Raw genomic sequence first — 19,739 nt, 5'->3', positions numbered from 1 at the left:
AATGTGCCACAATAAATTCCGTCTGACCCATGCAGTCTTGGAAAAGTAGACGTTAAATGATGATGATGATGATGATATAAACACTGTTGGACAAGTTACGTTACACCCCTTTTATGTTTTGAGCTCAAATCTCGCTCATATCAATTTTGTCTTTCATTCTGAGCACCAAGCTAAAATCCCTCGAAGCTGATGTCCCGGGATCGCACACAGGTCCGATAAACGAAATCAATAAATCAAAACAAAGAGGGGAAAAAAAGGACACCTCTATCACTCCCTCACCCCCTAAGTTTTGTAGATTTCATAGAACAGATCACGTTCTAGAACAGGAGCTTAGAATGGTAGCTGTCAAAGGAAAGAAAAAAAACACAAAAAACTGCAGTCCAAGTGCGTGAGGTAAGAAGACAACAGGGGGGAAGGAGTGGATACAGAGAGAAAGAGAAAGAAACACACACGTGTACTCAGATAAATAGTCTTAGTGTGTAGAGAAAAGACTGAGGTAGGTCTTAAAATACTGCGTCTTTTGTATCCCTACGTCCACCTTCACCTGGTTTTCTCGGTTGGAGCCCATTCTTTGCTTAACTGATGGGATCTCTCCGCACGTAGGCACGTAAACACACATAAACACCACACACACACATATATATATATATATATATATATATATAAACTGGGTCACTTTACATGTATAGTCCTTTTCACTACAACACACTCGTCGAGCTATCATGTTGTTTGTTTATAACTCCCTCCCCTCCCCCTGACGTGAATGAAACTTGCCGACCCCAGGGATCTATCAAGTTGGCTGGAAATTCACATGTAATAAATGCATATACATGCACGTACGCGCGCGCACACACACTCACTGAATTTCTCTGTGTATGTGACTGTATAAATATATACATATATATTAGTCAACACGTACACTGTGTTTAATTGATATATACATACTTAAATGTAAGTATAGTTTAATAATACGGCGATTTATAAATAAACTTAAAGCACAGAAACTATACACTTAAACTATACCACCACTACCACCAACCGACTAGACCCTCACTAGTCCAGTACTATAGCCTCACCAGCAACACTAGCGAAACAATCACATTCACGACCACACTTTCTGCAACCACTCCGACTACTACCAGGACCAAGTCATTATTGTTTCCTCGCCTCACTCATAAACAATCTATACGGAGGGGAAAAAAAAAAAAGAAAACAATTAAAGAGACAAACTCCCGTCTTCGGCCAACATAACAGCTCTACGTAACATGGAACGGATAACTATTACAGAAACTTTGATTTACTAAGTCTCATAATATATGCCTACATAGGTGTACTGATGTCCTTATAGGTATATAGATTTATTTTAATGAAGACAGCAAACTTCTTACTGGGGTATGTTATGTTTATTTTAATTTCTTTTACGTCATGATGTCATATAACGTACGTTTTATTTTTCTAAATTTTAATTTGTTGTGATCATAGCTTAATTACCTTAACTATATACTTAACGGGCTTGAAATATATATAATATATATGTGAAATATTGAGTGTATGTTATCGAAGTAATACAGTTGTTACTTATGTCCTTGAAGACAGGCATACACATCATAAACTCATGGTCCCAGTTCTTCACCATTTCTATAAATATCATGTTCATTTAATAAAACATTATTTTCTATATGAGAAAATAAATTAAAAATGAATTGACATGGAATATTCGTAAGCGTGTAATAGTGGGGGTGTTGATAAAATGTAGGTATTGAATACCCGTGTTTACTCCAGTTAAAAAATAAGATAGAATAACACAAATATCCCGGGCATAGCTACTGAGAAAATAGTTAATTTTCTAATAGGAAAATTAACATTAAACAGCTACCTTTGACTATGCAAGTGAGAAAATTAACCGCAAATACCCACTGTAGTGTCTTACCTGTATGTAGCAAATATGTTATGCACACACACGTATATATATATATATATATATATATATATATATATATATGAGAGAGGGGGGGATTGATTTTATATTGGAAGTTATTTGGTTCACTCCGGACTCACTCTCTCGGCCTCTATAAACGAAATATTTCGTTGCTAAAATCTCATACTATGTTAGTATTGTTTATGTCGTTATCAGTGTACTTATATATACATCTAAGTATTGAGCATCTCTAGATTTCACCTGTTGAATGTGTGTGTTTATAGTTTCAGTGTATTGTGGTATATAAATTTTAATGTGTACATTTTGTTATATACGGTGTTTGTATGAAAAAAAGAAAAGAAAAAGTCTTACGGTTCATGTAAACCAGTGCTTTAACTGTAACTTCTAACGAGAATATCCTTCTGGATAAGACGCTAGCATAACACAGTAAGCATTTCATCAGAAAATCTGATAACATTTTCGGAGAGCTAAACCGAAGTTATAGAAACCAATCTGTCATATAATGACAAATCATGTACTAGAAGCTCCATATTTCAGAAACGTTAGCACGCCGGGCGAAATGCTTAGCGGTAATTCGTCTGTCTTTACGTTCTGAGTTCAAATTCTGCCGAGGTCGACTTTGCCCTTCATCCTTTCGGGGGCGATAAATTAAGTAGCAGTTGCTTACTGGGTCGATCTAATCGACTGCCCCCCCCCCCAGATTTCGGGCTTTGAGCCTAGAGTAGAAAAGATTCATATCCATTGCTAAGAGAGTGCACTGGACAGCACTACTCCCACACTGTTCAATGGTACACCCTCGCATTTAGAAAATACAGTTTGAAAAAATCTTCTCGCAATAAAAATTAGTGGCTACTCAGTATATTCTGAAGCACCTCCGGGCACTGAAGTTTGGCGACGGGCTTGTATGCATTCTGTTTCGTATTAAACGTTAAATTCCCACCATGCGTTTTTATTGTTTAACCTTAACTTCTAATAGAACAAACATATGAGCTAAGTCATTCTAGTTATAATTATCATGTTTTTCTTTTTCTCAGGTGTGTATATGTGTGTGTGGGGGGATTATCTAGGAATACTTTATTCATAGTCGGGTGTGATTCGATACGAGGAAGATTTAGCTAGTCCCATTATTAACAAGTACATTCTTCGCTCGATCTGTGCGGTGTTTCATTTAACCTGTTTGTCATTAATAGGTTTGCTCTAATTGCAATACTTCTATACTGATAGGTGGAAAAAATAAATAAAAACCTTTAATTAAAGCTAGTTGTTGCAAAGAAGGTAAATAATAACGAGACTCGATGATTCGAAAGTCGATAGAGCAGCTGTATTAATAACGATTTCTTACATTGGTATAATGTATAGGGCTGGTATTTAATTTATTGAATTGAACTCCACCCAACAATAATAATATGCGGTTAAGAAGTTCGCTTTGCAATCCCGCGGTTTCGCGTTCAGTCCTTCTGAGCGGAAAAAAAAAACATAGCATAAGGCCGACGAATACATTGCAAATGAATTTATAGAGAGGTACTGTCAGGAAACCCATCAGGTGTGTGTGTCTGTTTCTACGCAGTCTTCTCCACTAAATTCCACGAACTAAGTATTAGTTTATTTGATACTTGTGCGAGGTGCCGCTCAGCTGGATCGAACACGGGACTACGTGGTTTCGAAACGAACTTCGTAACAACATGGCAGTGTTTGTGTACGTGTGTGTGTGTAAATCTATATTTATTGAATAACATTTCGTGAACCACTTAACTGATACTCGGAGTTTCACGCATGTAAAGTATAAATATCATTGATATTTTGCGAATGACAGTGGTATGTCTACAGAGCACCAGAAAGCCCAATACTTATTAGTCAAAGCGCTTCACGCGGTCGAAAATGTTGCTGGCCGGAATTGGCTGAGCTGATGTATAATGTAAGAGACGCCTTCAATTGTGAGATATCGCTTGTTGCTCTTTATATCTGGTACTTCGTTTTACAAAGCTTTACAATTAGGCTTTGTATTAGAAGTTCCGTTGATATTTCTGAACCGTAGGCCCGAGGTATTGTCCAAGCTGTCAGTATCAGAGGAGGTTTCTCCTAGACAACCAACACTAAATTTATAGCCACTGGATTGGGCAAGTTACGCGGATTAGCTGTTGTTGACGCCCTCAAACTTGAACTCGGTATCGTCTCTTACATCACAACAGTGAAGTCATTTCGGTATGCGACATTTTCGACCACACGAATCACTTAACCAAAGGTAAAACTAGTGCATTTGTGAAACTCCGAGTAACAATGGAGCGAATTCCTATCACCCTGTGTGTGCGTGTGAATTCACACGAAGATCAGGCATTTACACGAAGATCAAGCTTCTTTCATTGCTGCTCAGTTTGACCGCTAAATACACAATTTTTTTTTACTCTCCCTCCGTTTATTTTCTCTTATTCCTTTCTGTTGAAGAGCGTAGGCTCGAAACGTAAAAGACTTTCTCACTTTCCTGAGCGTCAAACTAATACACCTGCTTGTTGTTCATACACCCGTCCTCGTCTTTTGTTTTTCTGTAAATTTCAACTAATATATATATATATATATATATATATATATATATATATATATATATATAACAGAAATATATTGCAAGACTTTCCTGTCTTCCCTTCTGAGTGGTATATATATACAACGCTCATTGTGATTATATATCTATCTATCTATAGATAAAACAAAACAGGCTGATAACATTGGTTCCAAATTTTGGCACAGGGCCAGCAACTTCGGGAGAGTGGGTAAAGCGATTACATCGACTCCAGTGCTCAACTGGTAATTTATTTTATCCGCTCCGAAAGGATGAAAGGTAAAGTTTACTTCAGTGGAATTTAAACTCAGAATGTTAAGTTGGAAGAAATGTCGTACAGCATTTTGTCTGGTGTGGTAACGATACTGCTAACTCACTGCCTTAAGACTGACAGATAGTATTAAGAACAACAAATACACTGAACATGGTTAGGATGCTGTAATTTTAATAACAATATACGTAAGATAATAACATTGATGATGATGGCAAAAAGCTGCTTCTACGTTACAATAGATATACAAGTAATCACTACTATTAATATTAAAATCTCACATTAGGATACATCAGGCTTCGATTTTCTGAGAGGAGTATAATAATAATAACAATAATAATTAACGAAAACAACAACAATGAATTGTCCACACCTCTTCGTATCGACTCTCAATCATACATTTCTATATACACTGTGAACGGAACTGCAAAACTATAATTGCTCGTTGAGTTCAACTCCGTAACTCTTCATTTAGCTGGTTCAGTATTTATGCCTTTGTATACGAACTATTTATTTCTATACATCTACTACTCAGTCTATCAGAGCGGCAGACAGGAAGTCTTGCAATATATTTATTTCTGTTTTAAAAAAAGCTTGACAATAAATACGGTGTTTTGTTGGCCGCAGGTAGAGAATCTCATAGTACGTGAGACATTGTCAAGTCTTAACATGTGTCACCTACTTTTAGTCCTATCCCCTCACCTTACCAGCGATAGCGGGGATATCTATCTATCTATCTACCTATCTATCTATGTCTTTAAACGTTTAGGTTTACAGAAAAAGTACTCAATACTTTATATATTCTGATAATTCTCACAATTCCTTCTAGTTTCTCTCACCCTCTCTCTCCACACACACACACTTACACCTGTCTATCTGATCATTCTGTAAATATAAATAAATTAATGATATTATGAAATGTATGGTGTTAATGAAATTATGAAACGTATGGTATTAAGATCACGTCAACGATTTTTATTGGAACTATTTCGTTCAGTGAAACTAGTTACAAATCTACGTTTGTCCTTATCCTCGAAACCACTACCACTTGACGCACGCATACGCGCGCACACACACGCACGCACACACACACACAGATTTGTAGGACATTCTCAGTGTGTACGTAATTTTTCCACCTGTTTTAAAGTACTTCTTTTAATAGCTGCAATATTAAAGCTTACGTTATTGCGGATCATGCGGTACCGTATTACCTACCGTATTTGATGGCATATTATACGCACCTCAATTTCAGCAGCACATTATTCAGGAAATGAAGTTTTAATAGCATTAAAGCATGGCAATGCAAGACCTCGGCGTGATTATTTCTTATTTTTGAAACATTCCTTAGAAAAAAAAGTGCGTCTTATATGCCATCGGATACAGTTAAGTTGTCTAGTTTTAAATATCTACTGTCTAATTTCAAAACGTAAAATGGTTTCTGTGGAACGTGTGTGTGTGTGTGTCTTTCTTTTCACATCTTCATAACTGAAATATTTGTCATTCGTTTTTGGTTACATTTCAAATTCCAAACACTTGATTGACAACCTGGCCTTAGTTTCATTGTTGAAATGACTCTCTCTCTCTCTCTCTCTCCCTCTCTCTCTCTCCCTCTCTCTCTCTCTATATATATATACATACACACACACACACACACACTGTTTCTGAAAATGTTTACTGTTTGCAGGCAGGAGAGAATAAAAGTAAATATTTCTAATAAAGTTCTGATGTTGATTGATTGGTGTAAAGCACAGCTGCTAACTCCGTTAATTATTCACATTGCACGAATGTAATAGAGGAACAAATGATAAAAAATTCATACTGTCCACTGCAGTCAGTGAATGACCTTTGACCCGACTGAATAACTATTGAATTAAGTAATTCTAGGGTATTTATTAGTTATATTTATATCAATTGATTGTATATCGATTTTTCATAGGTCCAGTATTTATTTATTTATTTTAATTAAATCTTTGTTCATCATTTTGGTTCAGGTATTTCAGAATCGCTGATTGTGGATTGCCGAAAAAAATAAAAATAAAAAATAATTAAACAGAATCAAAAGGAAATCTAATTTGTAAAAGGTATTGTTGATCGATACCCAGGTTGTTAACGGGTATTGAGGATTTGATTAAGATGAAGAAGTGTAGTGGATTTACCTAAGTAGTAGAGAGTAACTGATGTACACAAGCAATTAAGAAGGTATAACTAAAAGTGTCCAAGAAATAGAGGGTGTTAGCAATAGAGAAGGCTATAAAATGATCTACCCAGGAAATAGGGAGAGTGTAATTGATCTACCCAAACATGGGAAAAATATAACTACGCAGTAGGTAGAGTGTTGCTGACTAACAATTGGAGAGCTAGGATTAGAGCGATGGGGGCAGTCCGACCCGGGTGACGCAAGAGACGCTCTCATGGGCTATCCCGGGTAGCACACATTCTAACTTTGCTACTGTGTACCCAAGTCAAATAGTGAGTGTAACTGATCTACCCAGAAGTAAACACCGTGTAGTTGATCTTCTCAAGCTGTAGAGCAGATACTTGTAATTCATTCAAGCAATAAGGAAGGGGTATTTAATTAGGCAAAAGCACAATGGTTGTATGCTTTAACCTACCCTTATTGTGGAGGAGTAATTTAGGTCGACTGTCATGGCAAACCGAAATAATTGGTCTATTGTAGGATGTTGGAGTAACTTTCCACTGTGTCCACAAGTGCCATACGAAGTCTTGAACCAAGTACTCAAATATATCAGAACACTTGTTATATATATTGTCCTCCTGATTCTTAAAGTTGTACCTATTTTCACTTATGTGGAATGAATTAGCTATAGCTTAAAATATTTAGAAACATTAAAGGGAACACCTTCCTAGCCATCGACTTCGTCAACCTGACGCCCTGTCAACACTAACAGCTTTGATTTGTCAGTATGATGTCTACAGCAATGTCTTTTACATGTGTAAGTCATTGTACATAGGCCTTGGGGACGATTACTCAAACGAACCAACGCCAGTACTTATTTTTTAAAAGTCTATCTCTTGCCGAACTGCTAATATACGGGAACGCAAACAAACAGCACAGGTTATCAAACGGTAGTGTGGGATAAACACACAAGGCATTAGTCGATCCGAGGCTACAGACGAAGTAAATACTTGCCCAAGTTACCGTGCAGTGGGACTGAACCCTAAACCACTTCTTAACTACACAGCCATGCCTGCGAAAATTATGATGATATTTGGTAGGCAACACAGTGGAATCGAAACCGGGACCTCATAATTGCGAAACGAACTTCTTAATCACTCGGCCATACTGTGCCTCCTGTGTGTATAGTAAAAAAAAAAAAGAATTTCGTTGAAACGATTTTCCCCATGTGATGAGTTGCTCTCTCTCTCTCTCTCTCTATATATATATATATATATTTATATAGATCTCTAATCTTTTTTCAACTATATATATATATATATATATATATATATATATATATATATATATAGATCTCTAATCTTTTTTCAACTATATATATATATATATATATAGATCTCTAATCTTTTTTCAACTATATATATATATATATAGATCTCTAATCTTTTTTCAACTATATATATATATATATATATATATATATATATATATATAGATCTCTAATCTTTTTTCAACTATATATATATATATATATATATATATATATATATATATATATATATATAGAGAGAGAGAGAGAGAGAGAGAGAGAGAGAGAGAGAGAGAGAGAGAGAGATCTCTAATCTTTTTTCAACTATATATATATATATCTATATATATATATCTATATATATCTATATATATATATCTATATATATCTATATATATATCTATATTTATATAGATCTCTAATCTTTTTTCAACTATATATATATATATATTTATATATATATATATATATATACTTTAACAGCAATAAGTACACTTTTAAGTGTCTGGCTCTAGTTCTTGGTCAGTATAGAATTTCTATCAATAAATCACACTACAAAGGTGGGAGTGTTCATCTGATAGCAATGGATGGGATGTAACGGCTATAGATCATAACAGTGAAACAGATATAACTGGAAGTACAGCTGGATTGATTATTGTCTTTCTGTGTGTCTACGTAGTACGTGTGTATATAATTGTATACGTATGTTTTTATGTAACTATTATTTTTCGGCTCTGAGTGTATGTATCTTTGTAATGTATGTACGCATGCATCTAGCTAATTGTACGGATCTTTCTGATTTGGCGGACACTATTTGTTTTCTAGCGAAACACTTTCAAGCTTGGGATACTGGTAGAATGTGTCATATAAAACATCTTTTCCTCTTAGCCTTGTTAAGAAAAGTTTCTATATTCCAAGTTATTTCATGTTAAAAGTTGTCGTATTTCGGTAATTTCAACCAATCACTGACGTCTATTGAGGTGAAAACAATTACTACTGTGGTTTGTCAACAACAGCTATCGGCGGTACTGTTATTTATGACATCGTTCGTGCGTTTGTACTGGTTTTAGCTTTAGGGTTCGGGTTAGGGTGTCAGGGTTAGGGTTTTAGATAATCTCGTTTCAAACCACTCACCCAATGAGTATTTTTGCCAAATTTGGTGAAAATCTGTTCAATACAATTCTTAACATGAAATAACTTCGAATATAAAAATTTTGCTCTGTGCTATAAGACAAAATATACAAGTATACGAAGTTTTAAAGTGTTTCGGTAGAAAACACACTAAATAAAAAATGGTGTCCGCAAATCAGAAAGATCCAATTGTACTTGTGTGCCTATGTTTTTATATACGTGTTGAGTAACCAGTGAGTAGGGGAACGCTCACGTTAGTGTCATAGGCTTATGGGTTGCGTGATATCTCGAGGAAGTGCCTTCTCCAATAAAACTCTTCGAGTTGGCTGTACTACCTATAATAGCCATGCTGATTCTACCTGAATATTACATTAAAATTTAGGTGTTGAATGCTCAGTCCCACTATAGTACAACCACTAGGTAGTTTCATTCGTAGAAGGTTATAAATTCAGTCCATGTTAAACAAAAGCACAGGAGGTTTAACAACGGCTTTATTTACACACTTTATTGGTAGATAAATCATTATGACGGTGACAAACTATAACAGTCATTAAAAATAATACATATAATATAGTTTCGATTTCAATGTCGAGAAAATATGTAGAAACGATAAATGTTAGAAATAGCTGTCTGTTGATTGGCTAAGATTACCCAAATTTCCCAACCTTTAATTCCAAATAACATCAGATTCTTTAATTTACGAGATAAAGTAATTGGTTGATCGTAATCAAAATTCAAAGTTGCATCGATACGCTAAAATTGAAAGCAATCTAAGCAAAATTAAATTAGGCTCATTTTGCAAATGTCATTGAGATGAAAATGAACACAGCGTTTTATAAGTTTCTTCATTAGTTAAACATTTGTTGCGTGCGCGTGTATCATGGGCGCAGGCATGGCTGTGTAGCTAGCAATTTGCTTCTAAACCACATGGTTTCGAGTCCCACTGCATCTCATATTGGGCAAGTGTCTTCCACTATAGGCCCTGGGCCGGCCGAAGCTTTGTGTGTGGATTTAGTAGGCGGAAAATGAAATAAGTCCGTCATGTGTGTGTGTGTGTCTTTGTGTTTGTCCCCCCAGCACCTCTTGGCAACCCCTGATGCTATATTTACGTCTCCGAAATTTACCGGTTCGGTAAAAGAAACCGATAGAATAAGTGGCAAAATATATACTGGGGTCAATTTGTTCGACTAAATCCGTAACTGTGATGCTCCAGCATGGTCGCAGTCCAGTGACTGAAACAAGTAAAAGATCATTAAGTTTCCTATTGTTGTTGCTCAAGGTTTTGTTCTCTTCGTCATTTATTTTTTTTAATACCACTGCTGCTGTTACTGTTGTTGTTTATGTAAAACATTCGTCGTCGTCATGCATCGTACGCCTACATCGCATTGATAACACTACAACAAAAGTCTTCCCTGTTAAGCTCGAATTCTCCAAAACCCTTACCTTGACCAGTGTTTCCCAAGAATAAAGTGCAAGTATCGAATGAATAAAACTTGCAATAAAGTTTTTAAACACAGGCGCGCACGTATTTTGTCCATTCATGGTAGGTGCGCAGCTATTTTTTAAAATCGAAATGGAGTGTAGGACAAGAAAGGTTCAGAAATACTGGCCTAGACACATCCGTAATACCTCAAAATACTACAATAGTATCCTATGTACGTTAACCTTTCTACTTACCCCTAACAATTTTTTCTTCTTTTCCATCACTACAAAATATCAATAACCTCATTAACCCTGAATACAAGTCTTACAGAACATGTAGGTCACATTAGAATCGTTGGCCCATGTCAACCATCCCATCTAACCTGGATGTACCGTATATTCTGATCTTGTACTTACTAGTCAACGAAAGACAACAATTATGTTGTCTCTACATCCTCTATAAATAGCAGATAAAATCATAGCATATCATATTTAAAATAAAAAGGATACCTTGGATAGTATAGTCCAAGGCTTGATAAGAAAAAAAAAAAAAAAAAAGGTAGGATGGTCACCGCTGGAATTCCTTTGATGTATCAGAAGCTAGTTTAGTACAAGCTTATTGTACTGTTGTGACATAGGTGTGAAGAATGATATTTTCAGCCAGAAGTGTCATATTATTTTCATGCTGACTGGATTAAGTAAGCTGAATTTATTCTGTTGTATGTTAAGCTGATTTGTCTATTGTAATGATACTATTGTTGTTCTCTAGTATCTTGATAGATTTATTTAGATTAACAAGTTGACTTCAATACGTTATCAGATATATATCGCTGGACTCTCAAACTCTGTAGCTGACTGTTTTATTTGATTATTAAACACAGAGTGAGAGGGGAGGGGAGAGAGATCAGCTCAAGATGTTTTGATGGTAATATTTATTGTTGTTAGCCTTTGGCTGATATTTAATTGTGCTGCACACACATACAGGTCTGAGTTAGCCATTAAACCAGGAAAGTATTTTTTTAAAAACTCATGGCCTGTCTTTATCAAGATATGATGCCAATCCGAATTGTTTCGGTGATAAGCATCCAATTGTTGACAAGACTTCCGCCCCTCCTCCCCCAAACCACTATTTTTTACAATTTTTTTTTCAACACAACCCACCCCTTTTCGGCTACGGGGAATACGAATCTGCAAAAAAAAAAAATCGACATTTCTAAATTACCAAACTCCCCACCACCATTTACTTCATTTTAAACTTTTTTAGAATTTTTTTTTCTCAAAATATGCGAAAAAATACGGAGATTATGATTCTGAAAAAAAATTCCAAAAATCTTTGTAAAATTTTCCAATTGTTTGATCAATCCATTCATTAAATTAACGTGCAAGCAGTTGAGTATTTCACTGAATCAATGTGATACATTATTGACAATTATCCGATAGGCGTCCACATAGTTTCCGTCTACAAATTCCACTCATAAAGCTACGGTTGGATCTGGAACCGCATGATTTTCGAAGCGGAGTTAAGCACTCAGCAATGCCTGCATCCATTGAGGTATACGCAGTGATAGGTAAACACTTGCTAAAATAGCAGAACAACTTCTAAATCTAATCCTTTTTTGACAGTGCAACACTGGCCATTTTTTAATAATTTATTATGGGTGCTCCTTTTGCCGGGTCCTGGTTCAAGCTACACCATAGTAAATTCGACGCTGGAAAATAAACTGCGGTGCTCCCTCTCTTGGAACTCTAAGCACATGCTATTTTCTCTAATACAGCTATTCCTTGGCATCTTTGCGAAAACAAATTTACTTCCCTTCTCCTCCATAAACTGAGTTTACACTTCTGTCATAATGAAACTCGCAACAAATAGTAATGGTAAATTTTAAAAAGTAATAAACAGTGTAGTGAAACCTCTCTCTCGGCCATTCAATCACAAATGATAACGAAGCTGCTAACATCTAGCCTTCGGCTACCTTGGCCCTTTCTGTCCATCAACCTGATTGGTTCTTATTTGTGCGGCAATTGTCCTCATGTTCTACTTGCTAAGGGGGCATTTACGTCCAATCGTGGCTTTAGATAAAGTCACGTGATAGAGAGTTTTACTGGGTTTCCGGTGAGCTCTTTTTCGCCTATAAATAAGCCCGATCCAATGACGGCAATCGTCTTCGATTTCCGATCTCTCACAGGTCTGGTCGTTGACCACACGTCTACGATTTCAGATCTCTCACGGGTCTGGTCGTTGACCACACCACACATACAGAACACAGCTACAGTCAGTTCCAGCGCCGACGTCTTCACTACCAATGTACTGTCTACCATTGTCGTGCCCCAGCAACCACACCACCAAGGACACACCAATATCAACAAGCTCGGTTTTATCTTCACTGTATGAGTGGAGTTTCCACTCACGAATAATAGTCAGAACTAACCAGCCAGAATATACTATACCAGGTCACAGCATTCGACGCTCTACACACATAGTGTGATACTCACAGCTCTGCTACTTGGCCACAACTTCCTGCGTATGAACATTCTAAATCTTGTGTAACTTTAATACGAACTGGTTTTTCTCTATCTCAGTGTTTTTAAGACTTTTTACAGTCTATGTTACAGACATTCATACTATGTTCTGTGTTTCCTCTCATTCACACGCACACTTGTACACTCACATATTGTATACACACTATTGCTTATATGACTGTCCGTCACTTCACATTGTTGTATACCTTCTCTTATACACAAAGGCCTGATTTATCTACTGTCTTAATTTTATATGTCGCATGCACGCACACAGCACTAACAGTTTCACTTTGTTAATAAATTTATTCTCATTATATATCTAACGGTTGAGTTTGTCCTAAGTTCTTTTACTGGCACTATGGCTCGTATCTCTTACGACGAGCCTTCCAACTTATATATCTTGTTTTGTGTTCGACCGTGCGACATGGTAAAAAGGAGCCTTTCCCGTCTACGTCGCCATCTCCTTTGGTTCGCACGGTCGAAGTATTACAACAGTATCTTTTATTATTAAATAATTAAAAAATAAAACGTTTCTTATTTATGAACTGTTGTTGAACGGACACCAAAACCAAACAGTCTTTTTGAATTAGACTATCCCATTGGCAACACTAATTTAGAATATAAACTGTTGGAAGAAAAATATTTTTTCACTTCAAATTTTCTTCTCAACTTCAAATGTGTTAAAATTATAGAAGAAATAAAAAACATGAATCCAGAATCAGCATATATACCCCTTCGGTAGACGAAATTTTACTCTCAGTGAGTTAGTTACCTCAGTTCGGGACCTCCTGGTTTTATGATCAATTCAAACCTCATTCGTTGTGTGTGCGTGCGTGCAATTTGATAACGAAGCACAGGTGGAGAAAGTGATTGTGGAGTTCATTTCTCATCTGACCCAGTGGCATATTAATAAGTAAAACCATAAGGACTTCCGCTATGTATATCTGTCTGAGTGTACGTAAGATACTTAAATAGATACACACACACACGTATCTCGTTATATTTATAGTTACAAAAGTAAAAGTGGTGGGAGATAGCTTGCTATCTACTCTTCCTGCCTGTCTGCTAGAGAAAATCAGGTATTCATTCTTCCCCTCTCGTGCTCTAACGGAATGTTGAGGTTGCATTCATTTATCTAGCTATCTATTTTATAGTCGCACATCTCTACTCACGTCGAACATCTTACAGCTCTTGCTTCTCCACCCCCTTCGCTGTGCGGCTGACTGTTTGTTTGTTAGTAATAAATAATACGGTAGCTGCTTTTTGTAATATCTAAGTGGCACAAACGACCTCTAACCACATCATCGAGTCAACAAACAAGCCGCTGCTCTGTACCTACTAGAAATAATAACAAAGCCTCTCTCCAATCACATTCTTAAAGAAGGAGGAGGAGGAGGAAGATTGCTCACGTTGGATAATGCAAGTTCGAGGCGCTACATTACTCAACTACATCGTGATCACGGCTCGGATGTCTTCAATTACAGACCTTGCTTGATCAGATGTCAACCGAACCTTAATATTTTGGTTGGTGTTTCAGTCGTGATGCCCAGGCAACAGTCTCGGTTTTTTTCCAAGCCAAACTACATAACTACATTAAATATGGGATCTTTTTTAAAACGGGGGCCACATTTTTCATTAATGTTTTACGTAGTGTTTTTGGTACGGAAAGACTTTCAAACTTCGTATACTTGTCTATTTTGTGTTATAGAACAGAAAAATATTTTTGTATTCGAATTTATTTCATGTAAAAAATTGTCTTATTTCGATAATTTCAACCAATCACTGACGTCCATTCAGTCGATATACATTAAGTGCCGACTACATAAACAAACGATTCTTCGTTTTATTTGCTTTTTTCATTTTAAATTTGCTTTAACCCTAACCCTAACCCTAACCCTAGGGTTAGGGTTAGGATTAATTGTTTCAGAATCGTTTGTTTATGTAGTCGGCACTTAATGTATATCGGCTGAATGGACGTCAGTGATTGGTTGAAATTACAGAAATACGACAACTTTAACATGGAATAATTTATGGATTTCTTTTTTTTTTAAAGAAGACTAAGAGAAAAAGATGTTTTATATGACACATTCTACCAGTGTTCCAAGTTTCAAAGTGTTTCGTTAATGAAAAAAGATCCTAAATATGACCTGTTTTTATTTTTATATATACATTTTATTTAACATTCGATTGTATGTAAGCGTTATTAGAAAATTAATTATAACTAGGGCAACAGGGTCTTTTCTATTTGGCTGCACCTGTAGAAATTTTAAAGTTTAGTGAAAATTTTAAAATTTGGTATATTGATGTAATTTTCCATGCTGAATCTCAGATAATTCACTTCTTCCAGAAAATTTTTTAAAAACTTACAGAGGTTTAAGGTTTGATCATTTTTACCCAGTCTTGGGGAATTTTCTAAAAATTTTTGCGAATTAGTATTCTACACACGGTAATTCCTATGATTATGCAAAAAAAAAAAAAAATCACCAATACGCTAAATATGAAATCAGTTGTAACAAAAATTGAAGAAATTGAAAAGTGGCAGCCAAACAGAAAGGATCCGGGCAACAAGAAGAAATGCAAATTTTCAACATTTATTTTTTAAATATCTTTTTTAAAATACCTAACCATTTGTACCATGGTAAATCCGACACTGGAAAAGTATTCCATCATTTGGTATCCTTAGCACTTGTTTGTCGTGTTTAATGATTATTCTGGGTCTAGGTACAGAGTGCTCCGACCTATTCGCCAATGTAGTTCGATATATTTTTCTAAATAGACGTGATGGTTTTGGCTGAAATGCATTTGACCATCGGTTTACTCAAAGAAAAAGATAACTGAGCTCAGCCTAAACAATAACAGCTAACTAGAACCCTTATTTGGTAGCTAATTCTCTATCAAATCACATTCTGGTGCTATCATGGATGGGAAACCTGCGACTCACGGGACTTTCTGAATGGCACACCTGAAATCTTTTTAGTAGTGCGGCCCGCTGATGATGAGCCATATATCATGCGGCCCACTTCTCGAGAAAGTTTGCCCATGTCTGCACTACTGTCTCAAAAGGGAAGAGACATTAAATGATGTACTCCTACACATCCTTAAAAGATGAGATGAGACTATATTGCTTCGCCCATGGGCTAATGATGTTAAGACAGTCTTATTTCCAAGTGCACATGATTTTCTGACGAAGCATTGACTTGTTCCTGATTATTCCGGTAACATGAGGTGTACTCGGTCGGGCTCAACCGGATTTTCATATCAGACTGAAACAAGAAAACCCTAGCCAAGAAAGGCTTATCTACGAGATCGGTCGACCTATTAGAAATAGCAGTTAAATATCCATTAAAAATATACATTGGACAATGTTGTTTCTGATAGATAAAACGGTATGATGTTCAAAGGGTGGAATGCTTTTATCATAGATCTGCTCAGTCCGAGCTAATATAGAGCTAAGCAAACCAGCAAGCACTATCGTCCTCGACTCAATGAAAGGTGGCATATTTATACATTCGACTGGTAGATATAGCAACCGAATATACGGGGGCCTCAACGTGGTTGCTCCATCTGCCAGAAATAACAGCTAAATCGCCCTCAAATCCCACTCTGCTGTCTTAAGTAAAAAATGAAAAAGGAGGTTTAATGACACCTTGAGTTGAAAACAAAGGCGAGATGGTCTCAGCTAGAATATTTTTATCTATAGATCTGCTCATTTAGTGATCTCGAAGCTGAACAACAGCTTCAAGAAATGTTTGCTGTCCAACAATGATGTTGCGATTAGAATGCCAATCATTCTACGAAGTTCGATCAAAATCGACCTAATGTTTAGTCTCAGGTCTTCACTAATTGAGAAGACCTGTGATCAAAGACGTTCAATCCATGGCAGTTCCGTACTTTCATTAAAACGATAGGGTATATTTGAAGGAATTTGTGTACTATTTCTAGAGCCTTCCTCGATGGCTCGTCTAATTGTCCAAGGTGCTGAACTTGTGAGTTATCATCGAGAGCTACTGTTACACGCAGCAGGGTGACTGCCGCCTTTTTACACACCTATTTGTCCGTCTGCAGAAGGTTTCACACTGAACTTGAAATCAACGTCGCAACCATCGCCCTACCCATTTTACCCACTTCTCTTTCTCCTGCTCTTTCATTTCGTCTTTACCTCATCTTCTGTCCGTTGATTTACGTTACGTTCACTGATTTTCTTTCTTTTTCTCGCCATCGCCTGTCTTTATACTCCCTCTCTCTCGTCATGGTTTGTCTGTCTCCTCTACCACCTATCCTTTCTCATTCCATCACTTACAGTATATCCTCCACCACTTCGTCCGCTCTTTATATCCCTCCTCCCATATCTACACAGTCTCCTCTTCCCCTTCCCTTTTCCTCAACCGTACCATTCATTTGTTTTTGGTTTCGTTATTTTCTTTCCCCCTTCTGACTCCATCGCCTACTTTATTTTTCTCTTTCGCTTCACGCTATCTTTTCCATCGTGTCTCACCCTCTTTCTCCATTAACTTCCTCTGCATCGTTCTCTCTTCTTTCTGCTCTGCCGTCGGCGTCATTTCTGCTACTGTTAAGTGTCTGACCCTTCTACTCTGTCTGGGAGAAACAGCCAGAAAGAGAAAAGAAAACGAGGGAAAGAGGTAAGGTGGGAAACAGTGCTTTTTAGTAAGTTAGTCACCTCCATCACCAGACTCGGGCGGGTAGCCATACTTTAACTGATATACCAAACCAGTTGTAGATTACAGAGAGTAAAAATAACGAGAGAACATATACTTGTACTGGCTTGGTCTCCACTTTACACTACTTTTGGAGCGAAAGAATTAGGTAAGCTCCCAATATTTATTTCATTTGATTTGAACCGCTAATCCACCCCTCATCACCCGTTTTCACACCATTCAATACTGTCGTCACCTTTTTCAGTCACCCGGCCCTTTTATCTTTCTGTTTCTCCTACCTTTCTCGTATGGTGTGGTGTGTATGAAGGAGAAAGCATGAAGCGTAAGATGTACCTAACTTTCTCTAGTTCTCACTGCTCCTTCCCAGCCACTACTACTTCTATCACGTTTCTCTTAGCAGAAAGGTAACAACACTTCTCTATAACTTTCATATTCTTTAGAAAGAGATATTGCTGTTGATATAGTTAGACACTTTGGTTTTGTATAGACACGCCGTGTGTGTCTGTGTGTACCTCTTATTTTTGTTAGCGACACCCGAATATGTAGTAGGACCCCCCCCCCCCCCAAAAGCACTACTAACCTTATCTTAACTCTAAATTTGGGTTAGTTTCTTTTGGGTCTTGCTTCTTTTCCCCGTCCTTCTCTCGTATCTTCACATTAATATTTGTGTACAAACACATTTTTATGAATGTACTTACACTTGTATGTTGCAGTGTGTGCGTACACACACACACACACACACACACACACACACACACACACACACACACACACATGTTGTGAGGGCACAAACGATCCTGTACTGGCCGAAACCTATGGTGATGATGTTTACTCTTAATTGATCAGACCGATGAGTAGAAACTTTCCAGTCTCGATAATCTTGTTTATTATCTATAATATTGTGACTATTAAATTGGTGGTGTGCCTTCTCTTATTACGACGATAACGTGTGATTTGAGTGATATTTGGCTGCTCTTTTTAGTAGGACGAGCGACCGTGTAATGGCTTTTTCGTGGCTCTCTGTCGTATAAGAAAAAGCCTGAGTATGGGAGAACAAAAATGCTTGATCTTAATATAGAATAAGATCTTTCATCGCTGTAACTTTTAACCCCCACATATCTTCACAATTTGTGGATTAACCGGAAAGGCCGTTCCCTTTGGTAGCTAATATTTATTTGATGTGTGATGCTGTCTGTAAATTCTCTTATCTTGAGACATTTCACTGCACACAAGGCCACACAAATTTATCATCGGAAAAGGAATGAGATTGTGACGTTCATGCTTTCGTGAAATATCTGGAAATAGAAACTTAAATCTGGCTTTCTTAGTTTAGTGATTGATATCTGACATCCAAATTAAGGCATAGAAACACCATTTGGGCTTTTCGATATCATTTTTAGTTTGTTATTATCTTACAACATCATTTTGATTCATAAATATTTAGAAAATCATTCTTTCACTTTTAAAGAAATATCTTTATTACATTGTTACCAAGTGTTTATTATTCATAACATAATGTCTATCGCCTACATCAGATCTGTTTGTAAATTTGTGTTTGACAAAGTTTTATTACACAGTTACATACGTACGTACACGTGTGTGTGTGTAATTGACTTTTTCTATCCACAGTTTTTAACTCCAAATTTACACGCTTTATCTGCTTCTAGTTTCACCTTTCCCACCACAGATTGTATATATATGTTTGATTTTATGTTCAGTTATAATAAAAGCAATCTTACGTTAATATCATAGGTTACACTATACTTTTGTAGAGTACGTA

The 19,739-nt window shown here is 36.6% G+C and overlaps 1 protein-coding gene across 4 annotated transcripts in view; it reads left to right on the top strand.

Annotated features, from left to right (window-relative positions):
• Positions 1-19,739, top strand: part of LOC106882633 (tensin-3) — a 255,983-nt gene that overhangs the window by 90,994 nt on the left and 145,250 nt on the right. Inside the window, exon 1 of one of the 4 annotated variants that reach the window (XM_089356525.1) lies at positions 462-1,392. The exons of 2 other annotated variants lie outside the window; for them this stretch is intronic. The gene's annotated coding sequence lies outside the window, so the exon portion shown is untranslated. Of the gene's footprint in view, positions 1-461; positions 1,393-17,812; positions 18,108-19,739 lie in introns of those variants that run through there. One more of the 4 variants, XM_089356526.1, reaches the window with a different exon arrangement.

This window comes from Octopus bimaculoides, chromosome 8 (assembly GCF_046866305.1).
Source record: "Octopus bimaculoides isolate indiv1 chromosome 8, ASM4686630v1, whole genome shotgun sequence".
Classification (NCBI taxonomy): domain Eukaryota; kingdom Metazoa; phylum Mollusca; class Cephalopoda; order Octopoda; family Octopodidae; genus Octopus; species Octopus bimaculoides.
The sequence above is the reverse complement of the archived record's forward strand: the minus strand, read 5'-3'. Positions and strand labels throughout refer to the sequence as shown.